The sequence below is a fragment of the Suncus etruscus genome, chromosome 11 (assembly GCF_024139225.1).
Source record: "Suncus etruscus isolate mSunEtr1 chromosome 11, mSunEtr1.pri.cur, whole genome shotgun sequence".
Taxonomy (NCBI): domain Eukaryota; kingdom Metazoa; phylum Chordata; class Mammalia; order Eulipotyphla; family Soricidae; genus Suncus; species Suncus etruscus.
Genome location: NC_064858.1, coordinates 7766440 through 7784467, shown reverse-complemented (window position 1 = coordinate 7784467; position 18028 = coordinate 7766440).

The following is an 18028-nucleotide window of genomic DNA, read 5'->3' as shown; positions in this document are numbered from 1 at the left end:
CCCCTGGCTTGGGGGACCATATGGAACAATGGGGGATTGAACTGAGCTTGGTTCGTCCGAGGTTAGCACATTCAAGGCAATCCCCCTACTGCCTGCGCCACTGCTCCGCCCCCCCTTCAAATAATTCTGATTTAGTAGAGCATCAGGCTAGTAGGCCCTCATCAGGGTTTGATGAGGTCCTGTCTGTGACTCAGCAGTGGTATTGCTCAGTGCTTTGTGTCTGTTAGTCCCATCCACGCCAACAATGAGGAAGCAATTGTGAGTAAAATAAAACATCCCTGGGAAAGTTCAAACAGGTTTGAATTTTGTCTTATTTCCCTGTTGGACGTTGTTTTTATAGTCTGGTATACATAGACCTTATCAGCAACAGGTGGGGGGATGGCTAAGAGGTACACCTAGGAATCGGAAGCCCCAAAACTTATATTGCACTCCCCTCTCTTCCTGCTGAGAATTCCATAAATGCTGTTATGGAGCCTTCACTTTACTTGGAGCTGAGTGGCTCATGCAAGGTCTCAGAGGTCGACCCACTGCTTTCAGGGAAATGCCAACTCCATTAACTTAATTAGGGGGGCCTGCCATGGCTCTTAGGCCCAGACATCAGAAGGAACTGACAGCCCCATCTCTCTGCTTGATCTGAATCTGCACTAGTCTGTTACCCTCTCATGAGTGAAGGGAAACAGAAAACTCAAAAACAGTGAACACAACTTCCATTTTACTCCACCCCATTTGTTTCTGGTTGTTTTGTTTTGGGGCCACACTCAACAGTCCCAGGACTGACTGCTAACTCTGCAGTCAGGAATCATTCCTGGCAGTGCTTGGGGGAACCCTATGGGATGCAGGGGATCGAACCCGGTTGTGTGCAAGGAAAGTGCCCTCATTGTACTATGGTTCTGGCCCCATGAACACAATGTTCTTGCCTGTGTCTAGACAGAGAGCAGAAGCAAACAATCCTAGACAAATGGAGGGAGGGAAGAGAGAACAGGAGGAGGGAAGAGAGGTGAAGATAGGGAAGAAAAGAGAGAGAGGAGTAAAGAGAAGAGGAGAGAGGAAAGAGGGGGGGGGAAGAGGACAGGGAGAAAAGAGAGGAGGAGATAGGCTTCACAAAGCTAGGTTGTATGGGGCCCACAAATAACTCAGTGGTAACAGTGCTTATCTCAGTAGTAACCAGTCAGCAAAGGGAAGGGGAGTGTGGGGTGGGGGGAGGATATAGGGCCCCAGTGAATTAACTCAGCAGAAACTTGTTGGGGAGGTACAAGTGTGCAAATGTTTGGATCTAAAGTTTGATTTAGGACTAACTGTAACCTGGCTTTGCTGTGAACCTAAGTACAGCCATGACAGGCTCAAGTTTTAAGGAACAAAGACTAGGCCAGAACAGCCAGTTTCAGGAATTTCAAGGGCAAGTACCAAAACAGTTAGATAAACTAGCAACACCCGGGTGCCCTTGGGCAGACAAGGTCACGGGCACCCAGTGGGTGCCCAAGCCCCTCCTCTACTATTTCAGTTGACACAGACCCCAAAGCCCTAAAACTCACAATATTTCACTCTAGATATCCAGCCACAAAAGGAAACACCCTGGACAACAGCCAATCAATTTAAAGGTTAACTGTGATGGTTAGAAGCCTCTTTAACCCTATAAAGGAGCCTGAAGGCTCAGGAAGGGGTTGTTGCCTAAGAGGGCAGCCCTGGCGTGCTGGTAAATAAACTCCCAGGCTTTATTGCAATGTTCTTGGTCTCCTTGGTGGTCTTTGTAGGATGAAACTCGAATTCGGACCTAACATGAAGAACACAGGAGTCTAGAACTGGGCAGGCAACGTAGACCCCACTTTCCTGTCTGAGCGGTTTAGTATCCTGGAAATGATCATGCATATGAGACTCAATTTTCCATTCTGTAAAATGAAGCCACGAGTCTCGCCTTGCATGGCTGAACCAAGAATGCATCCAGATTCCTGCACCAATCCCTGCTCTCCTTTGGCCTGTTCATCACGAAGGAGAGTTTTCATGCATTTCTGAGTTTTTAGATGAGGCTTTAGGAGTCATCTCTGAAGCTATGTTCAAAGAACAGATCTGGGTATTTTTCGCTTTTGTGTCTGGGAGACTTTTGATAATGTTGGAACATCTTCACAACCCAAGTCAGCATCCCACAGAACCCCGAGCCTTGCCCTTGTTACTATTTTCTTCAACCAAAAAGTGTGATTTGTCAAGCTTCTCTGGAAAGACCAGTGACACCTCCCATTTTTTCCTGATTATCATTCCAGAAGGTTTGCCCTGGCTACCAGAACAATTCCTTCGTGCTCAGTTCATTTAAGAGGTGCCCCCTTGGGGCCCGAGAGATAATGCAGCGATAGGGTGTTTGCCTTGCATGCAGCTGACCCGGTAGGAACTCGGTTCAATTTCTGGCATTCTATATGGTCCCCAGCCAGCCACAGGTTATTTCTGAGTACAGATCCAGGAGTAACCCCTGAGCACTGCTGGGTGTGGCCCCAAAAACCAACCAATCAATCAATACATAAAGTTTAAAAATAAAAATAAATGCCCCTTTAAGTATCCCATTGCTTATTTTTTTAATGGAAGAAATCCAGGGTTTCTACTTAAATATATGTGTGTGTGTGTGTGTGTGTGTGTGTGTGTGTGTGTGTGTGTAAAATCATGCCAAGTGCCATATCTTTAACCCTGGGTGAATAAGTCTGAATTAGGGTCATATAAGAAATAATCCAGACCAGACTGAGGATGAAACACATATAGTCTGGCCATCTTCTACCTCATATCAAGAGCTAGCAGCCTGCCAGAGCTGTCATTTTTATTGAGTACAGAGACCACCCCCAGGTGGAGGAGTAAGGCCAGAGTAAGGGCCAGTAGCTTAGTCTAGCCTGAGCTTGTCTTGCCCAGGTTTACATGTAAGATAATCTCTGATTTGGGGTAAAACCAAGTTGTAAACAAACAGATACAAAGAAACCAGGGGTGATTTTTGCTTTGGGTAAAATATGGTGTAATCTAACATATATGTTTTCCCAAAAACATCTGGAGATCATGGAAAAGAAAAGTGTATTATCACATGACTGTAAGTCCTGATTCCAATTTGAGGATTATTTTGGACGAGCCCTTTCTCCTTCTATCTTGTTTCTCTCATCACTGAGAAGAGTGATGACAGAAAATGGACATGCATGGACATATATGACTGCATACGTGGTCCACAAACGTGGCCCTTTCCAGTTTTACAAATAAAACAGTAAATAGTGTTGCATTAAATAATTAACGATGGTACTGGATAGAGGTGGATGGTGAAGGATGGATGCCTTTATTCTTAGGCCATGGCCACATGGCTTCATCTCCCATCAACCGGCGGGTCTGGGGTCCAGGAAAGCGACAGGTATTGACTCACTCACAGGCAGGCTTCAGGAAACATCAACTTTATTCATACCCTATCCACCACATGTGTGGCCTCTATTATAACCTTATAAGCATACAGCCATTCTTAGCTAACCCTGCATCTTAACTCCTTTCAGCCATCTTCCCTTTGACCTCCATGCTGGCCAAAGACCAAAAGCAGCCAAAAAGGGACCCTAATCCCCTGGGTCAAAGGCCTTATATAACCTTCCAAGACCACTCCCCGGAATGGAAGGGGTCTTGCAGGTAAGGTTACACGTAATATCCGGTTCCCAAGACCCCTCCCAGAAATGGGCGGGTCTCAGGTAGCTACACCTAAATCCAGGGTGGAGTTACAAATAGTGGTGCCTATTTACTGCCAGTCACTGTGATATAGCAGTTCACGATGGGGAAAGTGAAAACATAGAACTTGTAAAAACATCCCGCTCCCCCCCCCCATGCAAATAATTTCTCTCATGTCTCAATTGTATTTTTAAAGTGCCAGATAGCACCTCATGTTCTCATTTTTTTTTTTTTAAGGTCATACCTGGTGATACTCAGGGGTTACTCCTGGCTATGTTCTCAGAAACCGCTCATGGGACGCCAGGGGGATCGAACCATGGTCCATCCTGGATCAGCCACGTGCAATGCAAACACCCTACCACTACACCATCGCTCTGGCCCTCATGCTTTCATCTTTAATGATAGTGAACATTGACACTAGAGCAGAACTGGCAGCTTGAAAGAGAATTTGAGGACAACTATTTCCTGCCTAGACATAGTAACGCTGCATTTTCTAGCCCTGTCAGAGAGCCAGGCTGGTCTGTCTGGGGTTTGAAGACACAATTTTGGGTGTGAAACTAGATGCTTTGTTTCTGTCAAAAGCATGGCTAGAAAAAAAGATCCTTTTAGGGGACAAGAGGTCACACTCAGTGATGCTCAGGAGATAATGCCTCATTCTGAGCTCTGGGAATGCTCCTGTGGTACTTGAGATAATGCGGGTTTGGGGATCAAACCCGGGTCAGTTGCATGGAAGAGCTGGCTGCATGCTTTACTTAGCCCTTGCAATCTCTCTCTGGTCCTGCCACTCATTTTAAGAAGGGGTTTAGGCTCTTTTCAAAAACTGAGAAGGAAGTACTGAGGTTCATCGTCATTGTTATCATTATCGCCATTCAAAGTGGTCCAGGATTAGACTCGATGAGCCTCCAGGACACTCAGGGCTCACAGACGATTAGTAGGTTTGGAAGAACGTGGCAGCCATTATAAGATAATAGCAAGTATTTTCATGGCCTGAAATTTCTCCCTGTGCTGATTCTTTTTGTTTGTTTGTTTGTTCTTGGGCCACACTCGGTGATGCTCAGGGGTTACTCCTGGCTATATGCTCAGAAATTGCTCCTGGCTTAAGGGACCATACGGGATGCTAGGGATTGAACTAGGTTTGTCCTGGATCAGCCACGTGAAAGGCAAGCAAACGCCTTATAGCTACGCTATCACTCTGTCCCCCTTGCACTAACTCTTATGCTGGCCATTTGGCCTTTAGATGGGCTCGTGTGACTTGTCTTATTTTTTCTACTTAGCAAAATTCCTTCCATATCGGTCCAGGACTTAATAGCTTGCTCTTTGCTCTGCTGAATGATACCCCGCTGGTCCCATGGGCCTATTTCTCCCTCTAGCGGGAAAGACCTTTCTGTTGCTTCCAGGTTTTGGTGACGATGAATGAACAAAGCTACCCTGTTCAAGGGCAGGTGTTTGTGTGGATCCGGGTTCCAGCCCTGGGGTAAAAAAAATCAGGGGTTGTGGTTTGGGGAGGGTATGCTGAGGCTGTTTAACTTTTCCAAGTAAAGACTAAAACAGCCTGGCTGAGTGTTCATTAGCCTCACTTCCACCAGACAGGGATAAGCCTTCTTGGTCCAGGTCATCATCCTTTTATTTCTTGTTCTTACAGAGCCACATTTGGCAAAACCCAGAAGGCCCCTGGTGGTGCTCAGGGGGCCATGCAGTGGAGGCATTGAATTTGAAGCCTCCAATCAACTCTACCACCTCGCTTTCTCCCCCGTGCCTTATATGCTTAATGGTTAGATCAGGCCCTGTTTTTCCTTCTCTTGCTCTCTGAAAATTAGAAAATTGAGCTCTAGAGTCCTAAGCAACAGTTTGTTCAGATTGAGTTGGAAAATCTACTGTTTGCTTGAGAAAGTTCTGTATTTCTGGTACTCTGGGGTGTGTGTATGTGGGTGGTGGTGGGGTAAGGAGATGAAACAATAGTGAATGTGGGTTCTCATTCCCCTTAAAAACAGTTTAAGCCTTTAGAAATCAAGGATGTGCCCTGGTTTCTTTGTTTATTGCCTACTTTAGATTGACTGTCATTTTCCATATTTCTTTCCTGTAATTTGGACCTGCCCCATCACAGGCTACCCTAGCAAATGAGATCAATTTTCCCTCTGAGACATTTGTTTAAAAGAAATTACAGTCATGCCAGGCCCGTGTTCTTAGGGAGGAAACAGCACTTGGCAGCCTCTGTGGCTTCTGGTTGCCATCAGCTTGGGTTCCAGGACATCATTTCCCAGCTCTACCCTAACGAAGATGAACAGACACTGCCAGAGCCTGTAGGACCAGCCCCTCATCTGGCACCGTCATGTTTAGGAACAGGGTTTGTTCTGGCTTGGCTTGGCTCGAAACTTTTCAGCAGTAGAATTCAAGGTAATCACATGTCTTTGGGTCAAAGCCGGGACCCACTCTTGACTTCCTTTCTCTCTGAACAACCATGGATTTCACCCTGCGGAGTAAATCTCTGGAATCCTGGCATGGCTGGGGCCCCTAGTGGGGATTCTGGGGACCAAAACTGGGTCAACCTCATGCAAGGCAAGTGCCCTCCCTGCTGTGCTGTTGCTCCGGCCCCCCCTTACTGTTCACTCTGACTGTGATGATTCACCCGCTCAGTAAAATGTGGGTCTTGTGTGGTGCTGTTTGCTCTGTGTGCCCGAGCAGACCTTGACTCACTGGCATGCTGGTAACTTTGAGCCCTTTATCCCTCCCTCCTCGTTTCCCCTTCTTATACCCCTGGCCTGCTACCCTTCCGCTTTTTCTCTGTGGGCTGTGTTAGAGTTTGTAGGGAAGGGGAACTCCCTGGCTATGGATCACCTCCTGTACTAACCTCCAGATCCCTGATCCAAACAGTAGGTGAGTTGTGGTCTAGCTTTACACTAAATGCCAGTTGGAGGATTAAACTGTAATCAGCATGGGTGAATCTCAAAAATGAATCTAAGATAAAATCAGAAAACCAAGAGCTGGAGTGATAGCACAGTGGGGAAAGTGTTTACCTTGCACGAGACTGACCTGTGTTTGATCTCCAACATCCCATATGGTCCCCTGAGCACTGTCAGGAGTGATTCCTGAGTATGAGCTCTGGGTATGGTCCAACAACAACATTAACATCAACAACAACAAAACACCCCCAAACAGAAAATTAAACTATATGCTTTCGTTCAAATGACATTTTAGAAAATTCTAGAATTATCTCTTGTGTGCTAAGATCAGTGGTTAATTGGCAACTGAGGGCAATAGGGAAAGATGGGGGTGGGGAGGTTCCATAGGGTTATTGAAGAGACCTTAGTGGATCCTCAATGATTGTGTGTGTGTGTGTGTGTGTGTGTGTGTGTGTGTGTTTGAGAGACAGAAAGAGAGAGAGACAAACAGACAGAGAGAAACCACCAGGTTGTATGCTTTAAGTATGTACAGGTATGTTGAGCACCTCACACTAAAACAGTTGTCAGGAAATTAAAGACTTTGCTTCCCCCCCAACTTGCTGGTTGCCTGACAGGATGTTGGTGAACCAATTGCCAGGCCCAACCTGAGCCTCTTTCTTTTTGGAAGATTCAGGAAATGCTCTGAGAGAGCCACTTGGTGAGTGATGGTAGAAACCAGAACAATTCAAGGCTCATCTGCCACAGTTGGGAGAGACAGAGAGAAGTGTTGGGGAACCCAAGGGTACATTCAATCGTAATCGCAGGTCTTGGCGGAAGCCCAGTTTTCTCTGAGTGAGATTTAGGAATCCAAAAAACCCCACTGTCATTTCGACATCAGTGGGCCCTGATGGCATGAAATGGCCTCATCTGTTTGCATCTCCTCAACTCACTTGGCACCCTGGGAAATGGTGCACAAACAGGCTGGTCTTAGTTTCATCTCCAACACTGGAGCCTTTGCTCAAGCAGAGACAAACCACAGAGGTGCATTAGTGGCCTTTCTCGAGTGCAAGAGAAGTAGGTTTTTCTGCTCTGCAAGATACACGGTTTTTTTTTCCTCCTTCTCTTTTAAAAAGTACACTAACTAATGGAATCGGGTTGAGAAAGGGCCAGTCAAGGGACTTCCTGGTGACCTTTCCGAGTGTTCTCAATACCCCAAGTTTCATTTTCTGTCAGAGGACTTCGTGGGCGGGCAAGGAGAAGTCCAAGAGGATGAGAATTATGTGTAAGTTCACCGCAAGTGCTTAATAAATATTGTAATAAAATTGCTATCAAAGCCCTTTCTCCAGTATTTATTGGAATCTCCATTTTAATGCCTTTTTCCCCTTGGTTTTGTGACCACAAAGCAGAAAAAATGAGAGTAACATTTTTTTCCCTCTTGTTGCTCTCATTCTGTATTATTCCCTCTGGAGTACAGATAAATCAAGTATATGGATTTTTATTTTCTACAGCCTCAGGGAACAAATATTATTGGTATAAGGAAACCAGCTCTGACTCTCAATGACTTAGCTCACATTTCTTTGAGTACCTTTATTGTTTTCTAAGTATCTTTTTATTTAGTCTCCATAGCAAAGCTACTAGGTCTTGTTTTTTTCTTCTTTTTTTTCTTGGTTATACCCATTTGGCGATGAAGGAAAGGAATATAAAGCTAGAGACTAGCTAATCTGCTCACACAGTTAATAATTATGATTTACTGGCCCAGGTGCTGTGAACCTGGGTCTGTTGTATTTGAAGTCACTTGGTTGTGTTATTTATTTATTTATTTATTTATTTATTTATTTAGTTAGTTAGTTAGTTAGTCACACCTGGCAGCACTCAGGGGTTACTCCTGGCTCTATGCTCAGAAATTGCTCCTGGCAGGCGCGGGGAACCATATGGGATGTCGGAATTCGAACCACCATCCTTCTGTATGCAAGGCAAATGCTTTACCTCCATTCTATCTCTCCGGCCCCTAGTTGTGTTTTCTTTTAAATTAAAATTAATTGGGGCCGGTGAGGTGGCGCTAGAGGTAAGGTGCCTGCCTTGCAAGCGCTAGCCAAGGAAGGACTGTGGTTCGATCCCCCGGCATCCCATATGGTCCCCCCAAGCCAGGGGCAATTTCTGAGCGCTTAGCCAGGAGTAACCCCTGAGCATCAAAAGGGTGTGGCCCGAAAAACCAAAAAAAAAAAATTAAAATTAATTAAAAGTGCAAAAAAATAATTAAAAGTGGGACTGGAGAGATAGTGCAGTGGTAGGGCTTTTGCCTTGCATGCAGCTGACCCAGGACGAACCTAGGTTCGATCCCTGGCGTCCTCCAAGCCAGATGCAATTTCTGAGTGCATAGCCAGGTATAACCCCTGAGCATCACCGGGTGTGGCCCAAAAACAAAAAAAATTAATTAAAAGTTTTATTTGGGGGGCCAGAGAGATAGCATGGAAGTAAGGCGTTTGCCTTTCATGCAAAAGGATGGTAGTTCAAATCCCAGCATCCCATATGGTCCCCTGTGTCTGCCAGGGGCGATTTCTGAGCATAGAGCCAGGAGTAACCCCTGAAAGTTGCCGGGTATGACCCAAAAACCAAAAAAAAAAAAAAAAAAAAAGGTTTTATTTGGGCTGGAGAGATAGCATGGAGGTAAGGCATTTGCCTTGCATGCAGAAGGACGGTGGTTCGAATTTCGGCATCCCATATGGTCCCCCAAGCCTGTCAGGGGCGATTTCTGAGTGTAGATCCAGGAGTCACCCCTGAGCACTGCCAGGTGTGACCCCCCCAAAAACAAACAAAAATAGTTTTATTTGACAGCACTATTAATGACTGGGCTTCGTGCCTACAATGTACAGTCCTGCACACCCACCAGTGTTCATTCCACCCACCCCACTATCTCAGGTTCCAGGGGACACCCTTGCTCCCAACTCATTTTCACTTACCGAGCCAGAGGAAGCCAGTTCTGAGGGTCTCTGGCCATTTATTGGCTCCATAACTCTATTTCTTTATGTCCCACATACTTGTTTTTTTCAGGCAGGCTTATTTACTTAAGGGTTTTCATTTTGTTTGGGGGCTATACTCAACAGTGGTTAGAGTTCACTCCTGGCTCTGTGCTCAGGGATTATTCCTAGTTGTTTTGTGCTCAGGAACCACTCCTGGTTCTATGCTTAGGAACCACTCCTGGTGTTGTGCTCAAGGCTCATTCTTGGCTCTGTGCTCAGGACTTACCCCTGGTGGGGCTTGTGTGACCATATGGAATGCCAGGGATGAAACCTGGATTGGCCATGTGCAAGGCAAAAGCTCTTCCTGCTGTCCAGTCACTCCAGTCCAGCAATTTAGATTTATGGTGAACTAGTTTACTAAGATGGTGTGTGTGAGTGAGTGTGTGTGTGTGTGTGTGTGTGTGTGTGTGTGTGTGTGTATGTGTGTGTGGTGTGAGATGTCAGTGTCTATACTTCTCTGGAGGCTATACCAAGCTGTAATTACTGTGGGAGGATATGTGTGTAGACTCTTATTTTCGAATTTGTTTATTTCTCCGGATCTTACGTGTTGGCAACACACTGTACTATTTTATGAAATAACAAGTAAAAACAAAAGTTTATCTAGACAGTTTTGCAAAGGGAAATTCATTCAGAACTAGATAGTTTTTGAGGGGTGGGTGTCCTCCAAGTGATGGCATGTCCCAGAGGTTTAGGGAACCCTTAGCAATCTTGGCCTGTGACTCAGAGATGCTGCTCTTGGGCCATTCTTGTTAGTGTTGGGGCTGTGGGTCTCTGCACCACCTTGTGGATTCCTGGGAGACCCTGGCTGAATGGGGATGGAGCTGTGGCCAGAGCACTTCAAGGGACTCTAGCAGTCCTTTCTGACTCACTCCTTTTCTCTTCCTAATTTAGTTCATTCAAGAAATCCGGAACCACAGCACAGTGAGGAGGGAGCTGGAGGCTGACCCAGGTTCGATCTCCAGAATCCCATAGGATCCTCTGAGCCTCACCAGGAGTGATCCTTGAATGCAGAGCCAGGAGGAAGCTTGAGCACTGCCAGGTGTGGCCCCAAATACCAATAAATACCTATATATAAATATACATACATATATAATATACCAGGGACACTTGTGATCACTGGGTACTTCCAATCACATGTGCACAAAGCATGTGGAAATATGATCACTGGGCATCTTCAAATCATGTGTACAGACGTGTAATCAAGTGTAATCACTGGGCACCTCCAATCCCATGTATACAGAGGTGTGTGGCCTCTTACCAGGAATTTGTGTGTGGAAGGATGAGGTGGGACGGGTGTCTGGTTGCAGACCCCGACCCTCAGACCCTGAGGTGGCTCTGCCCCTTTCTGTCTTGGCCCAGGAAAGGGACACTTGGCTCTCCTGACTCCTACCACCCACTGAGAAGCTGAGAATTTGGGCTTCTGGTTGCTTTTTTTGGTTTTTGGGCCACACCCGGCGGTGCTCAGGGGTTACTTCTGGCTGTCTGCTCAGAAATAGCTCCTGGCAGGCACAGGGGACACCGGGATTCGAACCAACCACCTTTGGTCCTGGATCGGCTGCTTGCAAGGCAAACGCCGTTGTGCTATCTCTCCGGGCCCTTCTGGTTGCTTTTGATGCCATCCTGGGTATATGGAAGAGAATGGGAGGACTTAAGAGAGTAGTAGCTCACCCCTGTTTCCAAGAAATGGCAGAGTCTCCACTCATGGCCATGGTCAGGGTCTCAAGCCCTCTGTGACCCTCAGTAAGCTGACTAGGCACAGAAGAACAGAAAAGGCTCCTCTTTATACAGCAACAGACCACAGGGCAGGTGCTGAAAAATCTTCATTTCCTTTTATTATAATCTCAAAGTTAGACCCATCACAGCGAGCTACAGCAGAACATGCAGAGGAGGAAAAGGAAGAAAGTAAAAGCGACCCGTGACATTGGCTTTTGACTTTGAACAACTTACATTTATTTGCATTTATTTACAGCGAAATGAGATCATGTCGCCTATGTGGCTCCTGAACTTTGCTCTCAGCTGGACAGAGAACTTTCCCACAAGACTCGGGCCACTAGAGGGCCTGTCCCAACCAAGATGAGAAGGTCTCTGGGAGCTCTTCTGGACAGCTGCAGGGGACGTGAGGTCCGGGGCACTGTCCAGAGAGATAAAAATAGCTGCTCACCGGAAGAACGGGAAGGGCCCGACCCCCATTACCAACAATTAACCGCCAACTAGGGTAACCATGGAGACAGCACACTCCAGAACACAGCCACATATCCGCCCCCTCTCAGATCCTGAGCAGCTGAAAATATGTGCCTGTCTCGGGTCCCCCCAAAAGTCCTCACCCAAGTGTCTGTTGTCATGTAGATTGTATGGACAGCTCCTACCACAGGTTTACAGGACAGAACAAAAGTGGATTTTTTTTTTTGTCCTTTAAAAGCTTGTCTGGTGGGCCTGAGCATTAGGACAGCAGGGAAGATATTTGTTTTATATGCAGTCAACTGGGGTTTGATCTCCGGCATCCCATATGGTCCCCTGAGCACCACCAGGAGTGATTCCTGAATGCAGAGTCAGGAGTAAGCCTTGAACACTGCTGGATGTGCCCTATTCCTCCCCCCCCCCCAAACCCAGTTTGGTCATTAGAATAGTCTAGTCCAGTCTATCACAGATAAAGGGTTTGATAGCTATCTTTTAAGTGGGTGTAGGTTTTAAATAGGCTGTGAGGGAAAGGGTAAGCTAAGCATTAGCTTAGCAGGATGAGACAGAGAAATGAAATACAGAAATGGAAGCTCTGAGGACAGCACTGGGAGGAAGGATGTTGGGGGTCAGAGAGACAGTACATCAGGGAGGGCACTTATCTTGCGTATGGAAGACCCCAGTTTGATCCCTGACAAGTCTACCAGGAGTGATCCCTAAGTGGTGAGGCAGGAGTTAACCCTGACTGCTGCCAGATACAGCCTAAAGACAGACAAGAAAAACAAAACCAAAGGAACTTGGAAATCACCTTCGTGGCAGAGAATTAAGGGGACAGAGTTCAGTAGAATTTCCCTCATAAACCACAGGAGTGAGGGACAGAGGAGGGAGTCAAGAGTTGAGAGAAAACAACAGACAGACCAGACGTCTGTGTCCAACAGAAATAATAGGAAATTTCTTAGTCATAACTAAAAAATCATTTCAGACATGGAGAAGAAATACTCTCTTGAAAAAGCACTTGAGTGATTGCATGTCCTCAGAATCACGTACAAGCAATGTGAAAGAAAATTTTTCAAGGAGAAAGATTTATTTCCCCACTCTCCCCTTTTGGTTTTTTGGGTCTTACTCAGTGATGCTTAGGTCTTGCTCCTGGCCTGGCTGCTTGGGGATTGTTCCCAGCCATGCTAAGGGGAGAGGGCAGGGCCAGGGATGAAACCCAGATCTGGGAGCATCTGGGACACCCCAGATGTTCAGCTTCTCGTCTTCACTTCCCTTTATTGCGTGAACCCCCAAATCCCTTTCAACTGATATTTGCAATGCGGCCCATGTAGGAACCCCACAGAGTAGAGTGGAAGGAAGCCACTAGTTGTTGGTTACTGTTGTTGTTATTTGAGACTGGTTACCAGGTGGTGGACTCCAGGCTCCTGTCTCAGAAGCAGCGTTGGACAAGTTGTCTTCAGGCGCAAGGGATGCTCCCCTCTTTCTAGCCTTTGGAACTGTATCTCTCAAAGCCAATGCCCAATGAATAAATGCTTCTCAGCAGCTCCCCTGCGTCCCCATGCAAATAAATAAATAGAATATATGGCATTTCTGCCAGCAGCGGAAGGACAAGACAGCCCATTTCATGCTTCAGCAATCTGACTAAGGAAACAAATAGAGATTTTTTTCTTCCCAATGCCTCCGGGTTCTAAGGCAAGTTGATTATGGCCTCCTTTTAAAGCCTCGGCTGAGAAATAAATGCAGGGTGGAAGCGAGGAGGAAAAGGTCAGATCTAATCCCGACACTCCTCATCGTTTGCCATATCTCACAGACGTGGCGTCCCGGCCCATATTGGGGTGCGGTGAGAGGCAAGCAGTGTGGTGACTCTGCTGTCTGTCAGCCGAGAATCAAAATTAAATCATGTTCCCTGCTTTTCTTTACCACTCCTCTATGGATTCAATTTCCATGTGGACATGGTCGGTTATCTATTTTTTGTTTTAGGGAGGAGTTAATAAATTGCCTTTCCCTTCTCTTCACATTGATAGGATTCTTGCCGTTTCTTCCCTACTGCCAACGAAATAATACAAAAACATAAAAAAACTAAATTGAGCTAGAGAAGAGATTCATGGCTTATAATCATGGGGTGCCCTTTGAGAGGTCCCCGAGCAGAACTTGGTTCTGAAATTTCCAAGAGGTTTTGGTACTTTTCACGAGGATTCTTGTTTTTGCAGATTTAAGTAAATAGTTGTGTGAAAGCAAAAGCTATTCTATGGTCAATGGAAGGAAGGTCTTTGTGGTATGTTCTAGAAAGTTCTAGGGTGCGGGATGGGGGGCCAGAGCGTGTGGAGGGGCATCCTAAGCTCTGTGTCCAGCACCCCACTCTAGTCCCTCCAAGAACTTCCTTTCCCTTCCTCTTGAGCTCAGCCAATTGTGGAGAAATTGGGCCAGGTTGCCAGGCGGGGTCAGGGCATTCTGCCTCAGAATCTGAGAATCGGGCTTGGGGAGAGTCCTTCCAGCAGCCAGCGCCCCGATGGTCTCTGTCCAGCCTTCCAGGGATGTGGAAACCTTAAAAGGGAAAAGAAAGAGTGAGTCACAGGGTGCATCTGCTTGTCACACTGGAGTTGAGGTGCGTGTTGTGGTGCCCATTGTATGGGCCAGGCGCTGTCTATCATGTGGCGGGCACAGAGCTGACAGTTGGCAACTTTGGGTCAGAAGGAAAGCATAGAATCATGGGTTTGCCCAGTTAGTGTTTGGGCCCCACCCAGCAGCGCTGCAGTGTCCCTCAGACACGCAACTCAGGATGGGCTCCGTGGTGTGTTCTGGTCTTTGGAGCTACGGCCCTGATTCGACCTTGCTTTCTTTGGAATGACGTTTATTATTATTATGATTTGGGTTATACCAATGGTGCTTATATTTTTCTCCTGGCCCATAGCTCAGGGATTGCTGCTCATTGTGCTCCCAAGGACCAGGCAAATCTGGGTGTTGAACCCAGGCTATGTGCATGCAGCCAGTTGATCTCTGTCTGTCTCTCCATATCTATCTAATCTATCTATCTAATCTATCTATCTATCTATCTATCTATCTATCTATCTATCTATCTATCTATCTATCTATCTATCTGTCTGTCTGTCTGTCTGTCTGTCTGTCTGTCTGTCTGTCTGTCTGTCTGTCTGTCTGTCTGTCTGTCTGTCTGTCTTCTCCCTCCCTAAAGCAATTGGATTGTTGATTGGTTGATTTGCTTTGTTTGGAGGCTGTACTAAGGGCTGACTCCTGCTCTATGCCTAGGGTTCACGCCTGTGGGGCTTGTGGACCATCTGTGCTTCCTTCCAGAGCCCGAACCTGGTTCACGTGCACGCAGTGTCCTACTTGCTGTACTATCCATACTTGCCCTGGTCCTGATTCTAATTTGTATCTGAAGCCACTTTGGGATTTGGGACCCAGGTCATTTTTATTGACATATGTTCATATATGTTTTGTCTTCTGTGAGTATTTTTGGGGTGTCATTTTTTTTATATATATATTTTTGTTTGTTTGTTTGGGCCACACCTGGCAGCACTCAGGGGTTCATCCTGGCTCTGCACTCAGACATTGCTCCTATCAGGCTTGGGGGACCATATGGGATGTCAGGGATCAAATCCAGTTTTGTCCCTGGTCAGCTTTGTGCAAGGCAAACAACCTCCCCACTGTACTATTCACTCTGACCTCCACATTATATACCTATATATATGTATAAATTGATTTTTGGACTACACCCTGTGATGCTCAGGAGTTACTCCTGGCTATATGCTCAGAAATTGCTCCTGGCTCAGGAGACCATATGGGATGCCAGGGATCGAACTAAGGTTGGCCCTGGATTGTCTGTGTGCAAGGCAAATGCCCTACCACTGTGCTATTGCTTCGGCCCCTACATTTTATATATTATATATATATAAATATATATTATATACACATGTATATTTTTGTTGTTGTTGTTTGTTTTGGGGCCACACCCAGTGATGCTCAGGGATTACTCCTGGCTATGTGCTCAGAAATAGCTACTGGTTTAGGGGACCATATAGGACGCTGGGGGATAGAACCACGGTCCATCCTAGGTCAGCCTCGTGCACGGCAAACACCCTACTGCTGTGCCACTGCTCCAGCCCCTCCATTATATATATATATTTTTTTTTCATTCTATGTTTTTAAGCTATTTAAAAACATTTAAATTTCTGCTGTTTGCCCAACTCTTTCCTTGAGACATTCCTCTTTTGTACTTGTAGATGAGATTAACCTTCTAAATTGATGGGCCGTGTTGTGAAGTATATTTTTCTGGGAATGACAGAGAGAGTGAAATTTCAAAGTCCTTATCCCAGCCGAGAAGTTTCTTTTGTTGTCTTGACAACTCGACTAAACCAAGTGTTAAGAAGCAAGCACGTCAGCTGATTTTCATATACAGGCAATCTGAAACAAGCATCAGTCCAATTTTTCTTCTTCTTCTTCTGCTGCTGCTGCAAAAAAAAAATGGTATTTCCACATGCCCTGGTCTCAGCATTCATAGAACAGTTTTTCCTATCCAAAAAGCTAGAAACAAAGCTCATCAGGGAAGGGACATTTATAAGTCAAGCTTGATACGTTGACATGGGAAGTTCTAGAAATTCTGCAACTTCTTATACTCATGTAAAAGACATGGCACTATGAGATTATTGTCATTTGCTGCTATTCTTCCAGTCTGTTATCTCTAGCCTTGTGGGATCTGATCAAAAAGATTTGCTAGTGAGGGACAAAAAGAGACAGTCAGAGCGGGCTTTGTTCCCTCTTGAGGGAAAACAAAATTGCTTGAAAATGTTTGAATCTCTTCATGCTCTTTTTGCATAATTCATATTATCTTGTGTTATATGTCATGCATCTATAAATATGTTATGTGTGCATTATGTCTAGTGCTTCTCCTTCCCCCACCTCCCTCGTTGTCACCCCAATATTTCCACAGGCATCTTCTGCAAGTAGGGCACAGAGATTTTCTCCAGAGTTAACAAACAGTCCAGCATTTAAAACAATTTGTGTGGACAGAGCCATAGCACAGCTGGTAGGGCATTGACCTTGTACACAGCTAACCTGGGTTCAATTCTCTGCATCCCATAGGGTCCCTCGAGCATGCCAGAAATGATTCCTGAGCACAGAGCCAGGAGCAACCCCTGAACGTCGCCAGGTGTGGCCCCAAAAGCAAAACCAAAAAAAGAGGCAAAAGCAGCTGAAGTTCTGGGGTACTGGAGTATTGGGGAGCTGAAGGGGGCACGTGGAGTGGTGGGGTGAGTGCCTGATTTTACATGTCTATTATATTTATTTTATTTTTTAGTAATTGGTAGCATGTTAGGAGATAAGATTTGGGGTCAGAGAAAACTTCTGAGTGGATCATGATCCAACCTTGGTTCCCTGGCATAGCCTTGGGCTCAGTTTTGGGTCTCTGAGTGACATGAAGACAGTTGCACATTGAAGGATCAGGCCTTTACAGGCTCAGAGACAGAAGCCTGAGCACGGGGCAAAAGCATGAACCACCACCTCCTGCACATGAGTATGTGTGTGTAAACACACACACACACACACACACACACACACACACACGCACGCACGCGCACACACACACACACACACACACACGCACACACACACACACACACACACACACACAGATGCGTGCTGCCCCTGGGCTTCTCTCTTCTTTCTCTTCATTGTCTTCCCAATCACATTTTTGGGCATCAGGGCTCCTGGATATGGGATCACGTGGGCTTAGATAGGATTAAGTTTGATGGCACAAGACAGATAGACCCAGATAATAGTGGCTTAAGATAGTAAACACAGAGTTGTGTTTTATTTCATTATTTTTTTTTCTCTTGTGCAAAATAATTTCCAGGTGTTGGAGCTTCAGATTTACTCAGACACTCAGGGGGTTCAGGCAGTGGGCCTCGGCCAGTGGGTCCGTCCAGGAAGCGGGTGGGTCAGTGGGTTTAGGGGACCTAGGCTTGCTGCAGGGGGGTAGCTTTCGACTCCCTGATGAAGGGGTTCAAGGACATTGGTCTGTCCCAAAGGAAGAAACAGAGATGCACCCATGCCTGCCTGCCAGATACCAACTTTTCTTCCTTGTGCTGTTTGCTGGGTGGTCTGATCTAGGTGCCTCTCCCACAATGCTCTGAGTCTCCCCGCATCCCAACTTGCTTCCCTTCCTCCCATAACTCTAACTCCAGGATGGAGAAAAGTGTCAGTCCAGGAGGTGCTGGACACTATCCCTCCCCCCACATCACCCCAATCTTGACCTTCTGTGCTGCGTCCTGACCCTGT